Here is a 17,252-nt window from a genome sequence, read left to right as displayed (position 1 = left end):
ACCTGAACACAGTTCTTCAAATAATTGGTAGAATGTGTTAGTGTTCCAACTCTTTACTCCCTCCTCAGTAATACTATTAGGCATCTGTTTCTTTTGCCACATTAACTGTGAAGGAATCTACCACTGTCAGTAGGGTATTCATCTCAGCCTCTTGACTCCGGGCCTGGCCATGCAACATCTTTATTCAATGAATTTAATGAATGTGAAGCGAATGGAGGCCTGAACAATACTTGTGCAATCAGGCTTGTTCTCTCTCGCCTCTGCCACCATCATAGAAGGAACACCCCTCCTGTAACCAGCTGGGACGAAGACAATGGGAAGAACCTGGAATAGAGCCACTCATTTATTATTAATCATCAGTGAAAACAAAACAAAACAAAACAAAAAAAACAACAGTTGCTCAGTTGAGATCAGTTTAGATCAGTGAAGCCCCAGCCAACACAAGTAACAATGAGAATAATAAACCACAAATTTGGGTCCAATCACTTCATGGCAAATAGATGGGGAAACAGTGGAAACAGTAACAGAATTTATTTTCTCGGGCTCCAAAATCACTGGAGATTGTGACTGCAGCCATGAAATTAAAAGACACTTGCTCCTTGGAGAAGAAAGTTATAACAAAAAAATTATAAGAAGAAAAACAGTTATAACAAACCTAGACAGTGTATTAAAAAGCAGAGACATTACTTTGCTGACAAAGGTCCATCTAGTCAAAGCTATGGCTTTTCCAGTAGTTATGTGTGGGTGTGAGAGTTGGATCATAAAGATAGTTGAGCACTGAAGAATTGATGCTTTTGAACTGTGGTGCCGGAGAAGATTCTTGAGAGTCCCTTGGACTGCAATTCTTTGGCTCCAATACTCGGACTCCAATACTTTGGCCACCTGATGGGAAGACCCAAATCATTGGAAAAGACCCTAATTCTGGGAAAGACTGAAGGCAGGAGGAGAAGGAGATGACAGAGGATGAGATGTTTGGATGACATCACGGACTTGATGGACTTGAGTTTGAGCAAGCTCCAAGAGTTGGTGACGGACAGGGAAGCCTGGCGTGCTACAGTCCATGGGGTTACAGAGTCGGACAGGCTGAGTGACTGAACTGAGATGAAGTGGACTGCAAGAAGAACAAACCAGTCAATTATAAAGGAAATAAATCCTGAATATTCACTGGAGGGACTGATTCTGAAACTAAAGTTCTAATACTTCAGCCACCTAATGCGAAGAACTGTCTTATTGGAAAAGACCCTGATGCGGAGAAAGATTGAAGACAGGGGGAGAAGGGGGTGATAGAGGGTGAGATGGTTGAATGGAATCACTAACTCAATGGGCATCAGTTTGAGCAAGCTCTGGGAGTTTGTAATGGACAGGGAAGGCCGGTGTGCTACAGTCCATGAGGTTGCAAAGAGTCAGACAGGACTGAGCAACTGAACAACAACAGATTTGGAGGCTGACCATTATGTACACAAAATAATTAAAGCAATGATTTGCTCACAAAACTTACATCAGAGATCATTGTTATAATAACTAAAAGAACCTTCATTTCTTTCCCAAGAGGACTGCTGTTTACAGCTGACATTAATGTGCTGGAACCTCCATATTTTACACTGAAAAGGAGACATTTCATGTGGTCTACCTTTCTCAACATGATTATATAAAATAATACACTAATTCATGCCATACAGTTTGAAAACCAAAAACAATTTAAGATTTAAAGAAAGAAATGAACCTAATCACAGTTTTTAGTAGCATTTGAAAACAAGAAATGTATGAATAGGGAACATCAGGTGGAGATGAAGAAGTGTTTCTGGAGCTGATGTTTCTATGGCAATGGAACCTTGAATGACTCACCTAGCCTCTCTAGATCTCTGAGTTCTATCACATTTAAAATTTTAATCCTATAGAATTAAAAAGGTTATTAAACATTTTCTCATGGTTTGTCAAACGATAGTGAACAAAAAATGTAAATACATATATATATATATATACCTGCTGCTGCTGCTGCTAAGTCACTTCAGTCGTGTCTGACTCTGTGCGACCCCATAGACGGCAGCCCACCAGACTCCCCTGTCCCTGGGATTCTCCAGGCAAGAACACTGGAGTGGGTTGCCATTTCCTTCTCCAATGCATGAAAGTGAAAAATGAAAGTGAATTTGCTCAGTCGTGTCCGACCCTTATCGACCCCATGGACTGCAGCCTACTAAGCTTCTCTGTCCATGGGATTTTCCAGGCAAGAGTGAGTACCTTCTCCATATATATGTATATATGTACATAATATCTGGTGCAATATTTGCTCATACTTTCTAAATATATTAAGCATAGCTATATAAATGTGTGTGTGTGTATGTGTTAGTTGCTCAGTCGTGTCCAGTCTTTGTGACCCCATGGACCACCAGACTCCTCTGTCCATGGAATTCTCCAGGCAAGAATACTGGAGTGGGTTGTCATTCATTTCTCCAGGGGATCTTCTGGACCCAGGGATCAAACCTAGGTCTCCTGCATTGCAGGCAGATTCTTTACCATCTAAGCTACCAGGGAATCCCCATATATGTGTATACACATACATATGTATGTACAACTGAGCAACCACTCCAGTGTTCTTGCCTGGAGAATCCCAGGGATGGGGGAGCCTGGTGGGCTGCCATCTATGGGGTCGCACAGAGTCAGACATGACTGAAGCGACTTAGTGGCATATATAAGAGAGAGAGAGAGAGGGAAAGTGAAAGAAGGAAATAGATATACAAACACAGATATATTCTATACTCATGCCACAGAGGGTGTCCTAAGGCACAAAGGTAGGACAGACAAAAGGGGTAAAATTACAGACTTTACAAAGCTTATATTCTTGGTTCCATCACAGATGAGGTTTGTGACCTTTGGTTCATATTAATCTCACCTTAATTTCAGTTTACTCTGTATAAAAATGACAGTAATGAGGACTTTTCAGACTATCTTGTCTGCCTTGAAAGTAACTGCTGCTGCTGGTGCTGCTAAGTCACTTCAGTTGTGTCCGACTCTGTGCGACCCCATAGACAGCAGCCCATCAGGCTCCACTGTCCCTGGGATTCTCCAAGCAAGAACACTGGAGTGGGTTGCCATTTCCTTCTCCAATGCATGAAAGTGAAAATTGAAAGTGAAGTCGCTCAGTCATGTCCGACTCTTCTCGACCCCATGGACTGGAGCCTACCAGGCTCCTCCATCCATGGGATTTTCCAGGCAAGAGTACTGGAGTGGGGTGCCATTGCCTTCTCCGTGAAAGTAACTGAGGCAACATTTATTAATGTACTTTGTAAATCAAAGACAGTAAATTGGTGCTGTTGTTTTTAATAGTTGGAGTGCAATATAGCTCAGATCAGCATAGTTGTCCATAAGTCCTTCTTTATTCAAGGGCATAAATATTAATAAATCCTACAAGAAATAGTTAAGAAGGAAGTTTCTAAAGAATAATACTCACAGTAAACATTTTATAGTATTGTAGTTAAGTGTTCCATCTTTTTAATTATAGCCACATTCAGTTAGGCTAAAAAAGAGTCAAGCCAAAATAAGTCTGGAGACTCCACAAATAAGACTATTATGCATTATGAGATTCTTTTTTTCTCAATTTAATCAGAATTCTACAGATTGCACTCTAAAATCCACAACTTTAGTTTCCAATCAGAGCTACTGGTTATAAATATTTGTGAATGCTTTGATTAGAAATAATTCTCTGTTCATGGAGAAGCTTATAATATAATCACTATCCAGTTTATATGATAGAAGACCAATGTATCAAGTTACAAGCAAACGGAGTCTTTCACTGAGATGTTGCAGATAAATTTGGTCTATTTCCTATTCTTATGCTTTCATTTTTACAAAGAATTAAAAAATATTTAAAAGTTAAACTTTTAAAATTAAACTTTATTGACTGCCAAATGAATTTTTTTCTTTGCAGATTTACAATGAACATGTGGTTATGTAAATATCTTTTCTGGAAATGTATTTCAACATAATCCTACATGACTTGCAAGAGATTTAGATGGTCACATAAACCTGTGGTGCGACCACAGATTTCAGAGATAAACATGATCTCTTAGGTGGTTATTTTCATTGTGACATATTTTATATACATAAGTGGATAAATTCAACTTGTTTCCAGGAATCTATTAAGAATTATCTTGTGATATGTTTCAAAGTTTTTAAACTAAGTTCACAATGTGTATTTAATATTTGGAATAGAGGATACAGGAGATTAATTATAGCACCAAACTCCAAAGTCTTGAATGGATGTTTTTAAGATCTCTGTGCTAACACTTGTTATGATTTGCTAATACTTTAATAAACCTGCTTTTTATTTTTCAATAAAAAGAACAATCAGGTTCCAGCTACTTAAACATTTATTTTATCTGTATTGAGGATTTACTATACTTTGAATTTGTTTTTGTTGTTGTGTGTGTGTGTTTTTTTTGACTGCTTATTAACAGCTCATCTAAAGAAAAGAAAGGAGATAGGCCTCAAGTCAATCAAAATTGTTTGGAAGTGATCTGTCTGAGATATTTCTTGTCCAGAGATCACCCTGTTTGTTTTGGCTGCCTTGCTCAATATTCTTTTTGAGTTCCTTTAAAATATACCTGCTCAGCCAAAGGATATGACCTTTAAGGTAGAAAAAGACGAGTTTTTGATCATGGCTTTAAAATTAGCTGCCTTTCTCTGATAGAAGAAAATTGGTATGAATTTAGTTCAGGATGATTCTTCAGTATAAGAAGATCGTGAGATTGCTCAATTTTTCCATAATTAGTTGAACAAGACTGAGCAACTAACACACAACACAGAATACAACACTTCATATTAGCCCTCTCTTGACTAGTTCAAGCTTCAAAGAGATCTCTTCAAGGAACTACAATATCACGTTCAGGTGACTCGTAAATGTATATTTTTGAGTGCATTCCCAAAGTTAATTGAAAACAAAAGGGAACTTCCCACTTCTGGACCAATAATGGGAATGGCAATTAGACAAGAGACAGAAGTAGACATCAAGGAAGGAAGCGGTAGGTAGGTGCCCACCTCTCCTTCCCATCCTGTCCCCTACCACTCCGGAAGCTTGAGCTGAACTCCAGTCAGATAATGGGAGCTCCAGTCAGATAGTAGGATTTAGAACCATCCAGATATATCCAAGCCATTTGAGACTCTGGAGGAGGATCATCTTTTAGGATACCAACCTGAGATAAAGCATCATTTGTGAAAATCTGAGAGTGGCAGGCTTTTTCGTGTGGTTTGACTTAGATTCCCTTAGTTCTGGTGTGCATGAACCACATCTAGATGAAGCCAAGTCTGGTTGAGGAGGTAACCCAGGGGTATTTTTTGTGTGTGTGCAGGTTTCTTTTGGTGACAGGACACAAAACACTGATGCTTGGCTCAGTGGAAGGCAGAACTCTGTTTACTATTCCAAATAAAAGAAGGTGGCTAGCAGGGCCATCCAGGGACCTAAATATGGGACAGGACAACAGCAAACCAGAGTCACTGGGAAGAACTTGTGTATGGTGGTGGGAAGGGGAGGGGGCAAAAAGGAAGGTTAGCTATGTTTCACAGGCTCCCAGTAGATTGGCTAATTTGTTATTGTTGTTTTTCTTTGTTTTCACTGCATGGCTTGTGGGATCTTATTTTCCTAACCAGGGACTGAACCCAGGCCATTGTAGTGAAAGTACTGAGTTCTAACCACTGGACCACCAGGGACTTCCCTAGATTGGCTAATTTGAATAAGTGTTCACTCTCTAGGGTTAGTGTTCCTAGCTGTCTGGTATCTGGTCCTGGGACAGTTAGGACATTGCATAGTGACCTGGAGAGTGAGACTCAAATAACGGAAATGGTTGGACTGTGGACTTAATTAGCTGCTAAAGATGAGAAACTGACTGGTCTCTAGCCAGGACATAAAAATTGGGTCCAGGCAGCATTAAGAAAAAGCTATATTACAATTGATCCCTTGATGTCTTGATGTGAGTTTTCAGTTTTAAATATGTAAAGTATTTGTGTAGCATAAAAAGTAGAGGAGAATTTTAGTGAGTAGGGTATACATTGCCCTTAATAGCATAGACAACATTCTATTATGAGAGTAAAAAGGAGTAAAACAAGTATTAGAAAACTTTGGAGGCTGGTCCCATAACCAGATTCCCCACTAACATGCTATTTACATAAAAAAAAAAAAAAAACAACACTGAAAATGTTCAGGGTCCCTAACAATATCACAGTGAAGTTGTAAAGTATGTTAAAAGTATGAGGTACTTCTTTATGACAGTATCTTGGTATATTCCTTGGATTAAGTGGAAGATCCTGCCATTAAATTATTGGACGTTGTAAACTTATAGCCCAGTAAAGTATATGTAAAGATTAGTGGTATTTATTTAAAACAAAGAGGAAGGGGTTATTGTGGAGGTTATGGTCACAGACACAAGGCAAATGGTCATGGTGGCAAGTGGGATGAGGGGAGTAGAAAGCACTAAGGGACAGGTGGTCTTATCTCCAGGGATCAAGAGCTGGACCAACAGGAGGCAGTTGTCTCCTGGGGAAAGCAAACATCGACATTACTTTTTAGGACAGCACAAATAGTAGTAATAATCTTTAAAGATGTCCTTCTAGGCATGGAGTGTAGGGATATATGTTTCAGCAGAGAACAAGGAGCATACCAGGATTATAGACCAAGCAAACAGCAAGCTCAGGAAATGTAACATAATCCCTAACTTGGCAGGAAGAAAAATAATAAACACTCTGTGTCCAATTTGTCAGCACCTTAGGGGAAAGGGTCAATGGACATTGCTAGGGCAGTGGTCTTGATGCTGAGCTGAAGTCATCTCCAAGGCAAGATCTTGGGCTGGGGCTATGTTATTTGGGATGTGGGACTGAGGTATGTTTCCAAGTAAATATCAACTTGAGTTGATATAAGTATGTTTTGGGGGGCTCTGTGTTATTATACAGCTACTCGTAGAATTTGAAGATAACATTTTTGGACCTTGGAGCTTGACTTAAAAATATCTTTAAGTCGAGGGGATTTATGAATATACACCCGACAAAGGTGATGCCTGTATCAGGGGTACTGCAGGAATTGAACAAAAGTGCCAGAACCCAACAGACCTAAGTAAGGGTGATCAAGTCTATGCTAAGTCGCTTCAGTCGTGTCCGACTCCGTGCGACCCCATAGATGGCAGCCCACCAGGCTCCCCCGCCCCTGGGATTCTCCAGCCAAGAACACTGGAGTGGGTTGCCATTTCCCTCTCCAATGCATGAAAGTGAAAAGTGAAAGTGAAGTCGCTCAGTCGTGTCCGACTCTTAGCGACCCCATGGATTGCAGCCTAACAGGCTCCTCCGTCCATGGGATTTTCCAAGCAAGAGTACTGGAGTGGGGTGCCATTGCCTTCTCTGGTGATCAAGTCTAAAGGCTTCCAATAGTTCAAGGTTTTACCTCAGTGAGGGAAGACAGAATTATGCTGGAAAAGGTTTTAAATGACATGGTCTAATTTGGGTGTATGATATAAATATTAACAGGGTACTTGTTTGCCAATTAAAATGTCTGTATCTGAGCCTGGAGCTCCAGTCTTTGTAGGCAAGTCCTCCAATTTAGATGATTATAATGGGTTATTTGCCTCAGTTTTTAATTCAGTTGATGACTGGCCAGCAATCAAGTTCTTTGGGCTCCGGGGCTTGAATTAACCAAAGTCCTTGGCATCCAGGCCTCAGAATTTGCCATGCTTGATTTAAACAATGACTTCCCTGGAATGCTCAAACTACCGCACAATTGCACTCATCTCACACGCTAGTAAAGTAATGCTCAAAATTCTCCAAGCCAAGCTTCAGCAATATGTGAACCGTGAACTTCCTGATGTTCAAGCTGGTTTTAGAAAAGGCAGAGGAACCAGAGATCAAATTGCCAACATCCCCTGGATCATGGAAAAAGGAAGAGAGTTCCAGAAAAACATCTATTTCTGCTTTATTGACTATGCCAAAGCCTTTGACTGTGTGGATCACAATAAACTGTGGAAAATTCTTCAAGAGATGGGAATACCAGACCACCTGACCTGCCTCTTGAGAAATCTGTATGCAGGTCAGGAAGCAACAGTTAGAACTGGACATGGAACAACAGACTGGTTCCAAATAGGAAAAGGAGTACATCAAGGCTGTATATTGTCACCCTGTTTATTTAACTTCTATGCAGAGTACATCATGAGAAACGCTGGACTGGAAGAAACACAAGCTGGAATCAAGATTGCCGGGAGAAATATCAATAACCTCAGATATGCAGATGACACCACCCTTACGGCAGAAAGTGAAGAGGAACTCAGAAGCCTCTTGATGAAAGTGAAAGTGGAGAGTGAAAAAGTTGGCTTAAAGCTCAACATTCAGAAAATGAAGATCATGGCATCCAGTCCCATCACTTCATGGGAAATAGATGGGGAAACAGTGGAAACAATGTCAGACTTTATTTTTCTGGGCTCCAAAATCACTGCAGATGGTGATTGCAGCCATGAAATTAAGACTCTCACTCCTTGGAGGAAAAGTTATGACCAACCTAGGTAGCATATTAAAAAGCAGAGACATTACTTTGCCAACAAAGGTCCATCTAGTCAAGGCTATGGTTTTTCCTGTGGTCATGTATGGATGTGAGAGTTGGACCGTGAAGAAGGCTGAGCGCAGAATTGATGCTTTTGAACTGTGGTGTTGGAGAAGACTCTTGAGAGTCCCTTGGACTGCAAGGAGATCCAACCAGTCCATTCTGAAGGAGATTAGCTCTGGGATTTCTTTGGAAGGAATGATGCTAAAGCTGAAACTCCAGTACTTTGGCCACCTCATGCGAAGAGTTGACTCATTGGAAAAGACTCTGATGCTGGGAGGGATTGGGGGCAGGAGGAGAAGGGGACGACAGGGGATGAGATGGCTGGATGGCAGCACTGACTCGATGGACTTGAGTCCCAGTGAACTCCGGGAGTTGGTAATGGACAGGGAGGCCCAGCGTGCTGCGATTCATGGGGTCACAAAGAGTGGGACACGACTGAGTGACTGATCTAATCTGATCTGATCTGACCTGAAGTGTTTGAGCCTCTGGTTTACTAACCAGTGAAAGAACCCAGACAGATAGTAAGAAGACCAACAGTCAACATAATGGTCTGTGGCTGCGCCTGACAGATCTTTGTTGCCTGATGCTGATTCTCCTTGAATGATTATCAAAGTGGGGAGTGCCTGGTTTCATCATTATGGATTATGGTATTGCTTTTATTACTATCTCCAAATATGATTTTTATTTAGTAAGTGGGGTTTTCTATTTCTCTTCTTAGCAGACCACGTTTTCTGGGAAAAATGGCCCAACTACTAATTTCAATTTTGTAGAAGAGATCAAAGAGAGATTGGATCAAAGAGAAATGTGGATTAACTGTCCACCCCTTTTAACTTAAATGTTGAGGAAGTCTTTTGGGTGGCAAAAGTTCAGGCTCAAATGGGTCCTATACCAAATGTGCAGGTGTCTGGCCCTTAGGATAGCCTATGGTTAATGGATCCCAGGGGAGTATATGTAATTTATTTAGCCTCCAGTTCTTATGAGATGGGGAAGAATCAAAGATCTGTAAGGAAAGAGGAAGACATTATTAAAGGGCTACATGCATAATGAGTTTTCATATACATAGGCATAACAAATAACCTCATTTAAATATAGGGAAGAGCCATGGGAAGGGCTTTTTATTTTTTATTTGGTAGGTTCTGGTGTGAGTCAGTTAAGGCACCTTGAATTAAGCATACACCATTTAAAGCTATAAATTTGCCTACACCCCCAAGTTATAAGTAATGTCATAGATTTAAACCTAAGTCTTCTGATGTCTGTTGTGATTTCTTAATCTTTTTTCTTGAAATATGGTTGGTGTATAATACTATGTAAGTTACACTATATAACTTACATACTATTGTATAGACTATATAGTATTGTATTACACAATACATAGTATTGCATAGTATATATTGTATGAACATATTGCACATAGTATATATTCTATGTACAAAATAGTGATTCACAATTTGTAAAAGTTATACTCCATATATAGTTATTATAAAACATTGGTTATATTCTCTGTGTTGTACAATTTATCTGTGTAGCTTATTTTATATATAATAATTTGTACCTCTACCCCTGTTTTGTCCCTCCTCCCTTTCTTCTCCCCACCGATAACCATTAATCTGTTCTCTGTGAATCTGTCTCTTTTTTATTATATTCACTAGCTTGTATGTTTTAGATTCTATATATATGTGATGGGCTTCCCTGGTAGCTCATCTGGTAAAGAATCCACCTGCAATGGAGAAGACCCTGGGTCGGGAAGATTCCTGGAAAAGGGAATGGAAGTGTATGGACAGAGGAGCCTAGCAGGCTCCTCTTGACATCATGGTCAATTAATCAACAACACAAGAGGCAAGAATATACAGTGGAGAATAGACATGTTTCTCATTCATGTTGCCTACTGACTACCAGGCAACTGTGGTACAAGGCTCTGCTCTACGTATCAGTGCCTTATTGGGATCCAGCCTAAAACACTAATTATTATGCCAATGGGAAAGCAGCAATAGTAGTATAACATGACTACTCTTTAAGCCTGGGCTCAGATACCACATCCTGTCACCTCTAATTACATTCAGTTGGGCCAAGCACGATAAGTTAACTTAGTGCAATGTCAGGTGGCTGAAAATACACACACAACCTTTGTGTGTCCTTAGATTGACTGATATCCTATGTATTTTAAGCATGTTCAGTTCATTTAATTGATTATGATGTTTGTATATTTGGATTAATTTTGAGCATTAGAGTGCCTGCTGTTTTTCTAATATATTTTAATATAGCTTTTCTTTTTTGTAAATTCTTTTAAGTTGAATATTTTCACATTTCCTTTTCTTTCCTTACAATTTTTCTAATAGTGTATTTTTATTCTTTCAGTAGCTTTGCTGAAACACAAATGAGCATTTAATCTAAATTTAATATGAGCCAATATTATATACTTTGTGGAATATACAGGGACCTTAAGAAGGGAATGGCAAACAACTTCAGTATTCTTGCTTTGAGAACCCCATGAACAGTATGAAAAGGCAAAATGATAGGATACTGAAAGAAGAACTCCCCATGTCAGTAGGGGCCCAATATGCTACTGGAGATCAGTGGAGAAATAATTCCAGAAAGAATGAAGGGATGCAGACAAAGCAAAAACAATACCCAGCTGTCGATGTGACTGGTGATAGAAGCAAGGTCCGATGCTGTAAAGAGCAATATTGCATAGGAACCTGGAATGTCAGGTCCAGAATCAAGGCAAATTGGAAGTGGTCAAACAGGAGATGGCAAGAGTGAATGTAGACATTCTAGGAATCAGCAACTCAAATGGACTGGAATGGGTGAATTTAACTCAGATGACCATTGTATCTACTACTGCGGGCAGGAATCCCTCAGAAGAAATGGAGTAGCCCTCACGGTCAACAAAAGAGTCCAAAATGCAGTACTTGGATGCAATCTCAAAAACGACAGAATGATCTCTATTCGTTTCCAAGTCAAACCATTCAATATCACAGAAATCCAAGTCTATGCCCCAACCAGTAATGCTGAAGATGCTGAAGTTGAATGGTTCTATGGAGACCTACAAGACCTTTTAGAACTAACACCCAAAACAGATGTCCTTTGGTCTATAGGGGACTGGAATGCAAAAGTAGGAAGTCAAGAAACACCTTGACTTCGAGGTGACAAGTTTGGAGTAACAGGCAAATTTGGCCTTGGAATACGGAATGAAGCAGGGCAAAGACTAATAGAGTTTTGCCAAGAAAATGCACTGGTCATAGCAAACACCCTCTTCCAACAACACAAGAGAAGACTATACACATGGACATCACCAGATGGTCAACACTGAAATCAGATTGATTATATTCTTTGCAGCCAAAGATGGAGAAGCTCTATACAGTCAACAAAAACAAGACCAGGAGCTGACTGTGGCTCAGATCATGAACTCCTTATTGCCAAATTCAGACTTAAATTGAAGAAAGTAGGCAAAACCACTAGATCATTCAGGTATGACCTAAATCAAATCCCTTATGATTATACAGTGGAAGTGAGAAGTAGATTTAAGGGCCTAGATCTGATAGATAGAGTGCCTGATGAACTATGGATGGAGGTTCGTGACATTGTACAGGAGACAGGGATCAAGACCATCCCCATGTAAAAGAAATGCAAAAAAGCAAAATGGCTGTCTGGGAAAGCCTTACAAATAGCTGTGAAAAGAAGAGAAGCGAAAAGCAAAGGAGGAAATGAAAGATATAAGCATCTGAATGCAGAGTTCCAAAGAATAGCAAGAAGAGATAAGAAAGCCTTCCTCAGCGATCAATGCAAAGAAATAGAGGAAAACAACAGAATGGGAGAGACTAGAGATCTCTTCAAGAAAATTAGAGATACAAAGAGGACATTTCATGCAAAGATGGGCTCGATAAAGGACAGAAATGGTATGGACCTAACAGAAGCAGAAGATATTAAGAAGAGGTGGCAAAAATACACAGAAGAACTGTACAAAAAAGATCTTCATGACTCAGATAATCACGATGGTGTGATCACTGACCTAGAGCCAGACATCCTGGAAGGTGAAGTCAAGTGGGCCTTAGAAAGCATCACTATGAACAAAGCTAGTGGAGGTGATGGAATTCCAGTTGAGCTATTCCAAATTCTGAAAGATGATGCTGTGAATGTGCTGCACTCATTATGCCAGCAAATTTGGAAAACTCAGCAGTGGCCACAGGACTGGAAAAGGTCAGTTTTTATTCCAATCCCAAAGAAAGGCAATGCCAAAGAATGCTGAAACTACCGCACAATTGCACTCATCTCACATGCTAGTAAAGTAATGCTGAAAATTCTCCAAGCCAGGCTTCAGCAATATGTGAACCGTGAACTTCCCGATGTTCAAGCTGGTTTTAGAAAAGGCAGAGGAACCAGAGATCAAATTGCCAACATCCGCTGGATCATGGAAAAAGCAAGAGAGTTCCAGAAAAACATCTATTTCTGCTTTATTGACTATGCCAAAGCCTTTGACTGTGTGGATCACAATAAACTGTGGAAAATTCTTCAAGAGATGGGAACACCAGACCACCTGATCTGCCTCTTGAGAAATTTGTATGCAGGTCAGGAAGCAACAGTTAGAACTGGACGTGGAACAACAGACTGGTTCCAAATAGGAAAAGGAGTACGTCAAGGCTGTATATTGTCACCCTGTTTATTTAACTTCTATGCAGAGTACATCATGAGAAACGCTGGACTGAAAGAAACATAAGCTGGAATCAAGATTGCCGGGAGAAATATCAATAACCTCAGATATGCAGCAGAAAGTGAAGAGGAACTCAAAAGCCTCTTGATGAAAGTGAAAGTGGAGAGTGAAAAAGTTAGCGTTAAGCTCAACATTCAGAAAACGAAGATCATGGCATCTGGTCCCATCACTTCATGGGAAATAGATGGGGAAACAGTGGAAACTGTGTCAGATTTTATTTTTCTGGGCTCCAAAATCACTGCAGATGGTGACTGCAGCCATGAAATTAAAAGACTCTTACTCCTTGGAGGGAAAATTATGACCAACCTAGATAGCATATTCAAAAGCAGAGATATTACTTTGCCAACAAAGGTCCGTCTAGTCAAGGCTATGGTTTTTCCTGTGGTCATGTATGGATGTGAGAGTTGGACTGTGAAGAAGGCTGAGTGCCTAAGAATGGATGCTTTTGAACTGTGGTTTGGAGAAGACTCTTGAGAGTGCCTTGGACTGCAAGGAGATCCAACCAGTCCATTGTGAAGGAGATCAGCCCTGGGATTTCTTTGGAAGGAATGATGCTGAAGCTGAAACTCCAGTACTTTGGCCACCTTATGCGAAGAGTTGACTCATTGGAAAAGACTCTGATGCTGGGAGGGATTGGGGGCAGGAGGAGAAGGGGACGACAGGGGATTAGATGGCTGGATGGCATCACCCACTCGATGGACTTGAGTCTGAGTGAACTCCGGGAGTTGGTGATGGACAGGGAGGCCTGGAGTGCTGCGATTCATGGGGTCACAAAGAGTCGGACACAACTGAGCGACTGAACTGAACTGAAGAATTCTTTGATTCAACTTATCTCTCTCTCAAATATGTTTTCATGTACAGGATTTTAGTTTGATAATTATTTTTCATCATTGAGAATAAAGATCATTAAATATTACTGTTCTTGGTTAAAGCAGGCACTATATATTGATATTTATAGATTCTCAATGGACGTGAGTCTGAGTGAACTCCGGGAGTTGGTGATGGACAGGGAGGCCTGGCGTGCTGGGATTCATGGGGTTGCAAAGAGTTGGACACGACTGAGTGACTGATCTGATCTGATAGATTAATTTGTTTATGATTATTTTTGCTAATATTCCTTTATGCCTTTTCAGAACATTTTTTAGGTTCATTTTCCAGTTTCCTGAAGTGCAACCTTTAGCAGACTCTTCAGTTGATCTCTGAGTAATATATCCTTTCAATTTGTTGTTCTAAAGAATCCTGGTTCTGACATCATTCATGAAAAATTATTTCACAGGTTGTAAAATTTTCCAGTGACAGTTATGTTTTCTCCCATTATCTAAACTTCTAATATGCATAGCTGTTGACAAAAAAAACTTTAATCTAACATTCAATCCTCTGTTGGACATCTTTTATCTTCAGGTTGTTTTTAAGATATTCTCTTTCTTTTAGAACTCTAGGAGTGTCATTATATTGTGTTTAAGTGTGAGTTTCTTTTTTGAACAATATTTGTGTTTTACAGGTTTTCTTCAATTCATGATTTTAGAGTATCCACCAATTTTGGAATATTTTTAGCCACAGTCCTTTTGCTTACCTCCATCCTCTCTATAATCTCATTCTGATTAGACATCTGTTAGACTTTTTAAACCTGTGATCTGTTTATATATGTATATAATCTTCCCCTTCATATTAACTATTTTTTTATCTCTCTTGTAACATTCTGAGTATTTCTCTTTATCTTTCAGATCACTAAGTCTTCAGTTATGTCTAATATGCTGCATGGCTGACCATTTAAAAAAAATTCATTTATTGCAGTTCTCATTACTGGTATGCTTTATTCATTATTTTTCAAATCTGCCTATCCAATTCAATATTAAATTGATATTTGCAGGATTCTTTGTTCAAAATGTATTAAAAGTGATATAATTTCTTTACTCAGTATTTTTCTAGGCTATAAAGACTGCCAAAGCATTAAAATAATCAAGAAAATAATAAGTAAAATGCTTTAACTGGAATTAATTAAGTTTAATTAAATGTTTCACATATATATTTCCCAATTCTTAATAATATTTATTTCTTTGTAATGAAACTAACAGTTACAGCAACATCTGGTTCAAATCAGTTGTTCTATGTATCTTTGTAAAGAAACTATTTTTACAAGCTCTACCTCTGAGGGTTGCATAGAAAACAGAGCACATGTAACAGGAGACTTTTTATTTTCTGTCTTCAAAACCTTCCTTGATTCTTCCATAATGACCATTTAAACAGCTGTATAGAGATTGCTGATAAAGCTATAAAGGAAAACATTTTCCAAAATTGGGTTACTTCAAGCCAAAGTGCACTGTTTCTCCCACCTAGAGGACTACAGTAACAGGGTCTTTTGTCAAGTTAAGATTAAGATTCTAAGAATGCCAGATCTTATTTTAGTGTTATTCAGATATGAGTATGGTTGAAATAGAAAACAAAAGTGCTCATTCCTCTTTGTGAACTGGGAAGATAATCATAATTTTAAGACATATTCTGAAGGAGAATGAAACATGAGAACATAGGATATTAGCATTCATTGAATGCATAACGTGTCCTTACATTGTGCTATTATACTATATATATTATTTCACTTAATACAATTTTTATTTATTTTCAACAGTCATTTAATACTGTACAGATTTCCGAGGATGCTATATCCATTTCACAGATTGGTATATTGAGTCATTTTTGGAATTTAAGAGGTCAGTTTGATATACTGGCAGAGATTTCAAGCAGTTAGAAATTTTAAGATTACAAGCTGCTTTGATGGTAGTGATTTGTGCTGTTATTTATCTATTTGCTTCGTTTTTATATAGATATGATAGTTGTAACATTAAACATTGATGAGATTCTTTTAGAGAAAGAGTGCGTGAAGAATAGACATCTGAACTGGACCACGTTTAAGTAACTTCCTCCTCCTTTGTCTCAGTTACCAAATCCACTTATCTCCAGGTCCTCAACCACTTGCTGTGCTGTGCTGTGCTTAGCTGTTCAGTCATGTCCGACTCTTTGTGACACCATGGGCATAGTCTGACAAGCTCTTCCGTCCATGGGGATTCTCCAAGCAAGAGTACTGGAGTGGGTTGTCTTGCCCTCCTCCAGGGGATCTTCCCAACCCAGGGATCAAACCCAGGTCGCCTGCATTGCAGGTGGCCACTTGCTAAAGGGAGGGTTATTAGACAGCACCCCCACTGCGTCATTTTCTGACGTCACTGAAGTCTTAGCCTGCCCTGTGTGAGGGCTGGCCTGTGGCACAGCACCACCTCAACTATCACAGAAGAAAATGGGACAGGCCTAGTGTACAGGCTCCTCTTGACCAGGCTTGTGGAAGTTTCCTCCATCCGTATGGACCCATGTGAATCACAGCACTATTGAGGTGTGGGATCTGGTTTATCTTCTAGGGAGAGTACAGCAGCACAGCAGGAAATGTGGACAATTTAATGTTCCCATGGTCAAAATATTACCAGTAAGGCATAGGAAACAGGATAGCACTCTTATCCTTCTCTCCCTGTTCTCTGATGGTCTGCTCCAAGACTCAGAAGTATAATAGTTTTCACAGACATCTAATATGGCTGCATGACCAGCTGTGTTCACATTTGAAGCTGTAGTTACCTTAGTAAAACACTCTCTGGTTTTACTTTCCCTCATTTAAACCTGACAAGTTTTTCCTCTTAACCTTTTTGCTCTAGAATTATATCCACCAATACTTTAGATGAAAGCTTTGTTTCAGACAGTTTGTCTCGGGAAACTAGGAAATGTTAATGTTAACATCAAAGGTCATAGAGCATAAATCAAAACGGGTTGGAGGAGAGGGGTGTAGAGTGGATGGTGATTTTCAAGAATTTAACATGTAGCAGAAAGTCTTACAGGGATAGGTGGCAACATCACACTTAATATGTGGATTAGGAATTCTTTGGGGCTTCCCAAGTGATGCATCTGGTAAAGAATCTGCCTGCCAATGCAGGA

Source organism: Bos grunniens, chromosome 4 (assembly GCF_055505025.1).
Source record: "Bos grunniens cultivar Pamir isolate PY7600 chromosome 4, Bosgru_T2T1.0, whole genome shotgun sequence".
In the NCBI taxonomy this organism is placed as follows: Eukaryota; Metazoa; Chordata; class Mammalia; order Artiodactyla; family Bovidae; genus Bos; species Bos grunniens.
Note: the sequence above shows the minus strand (reverse complement) of the source record.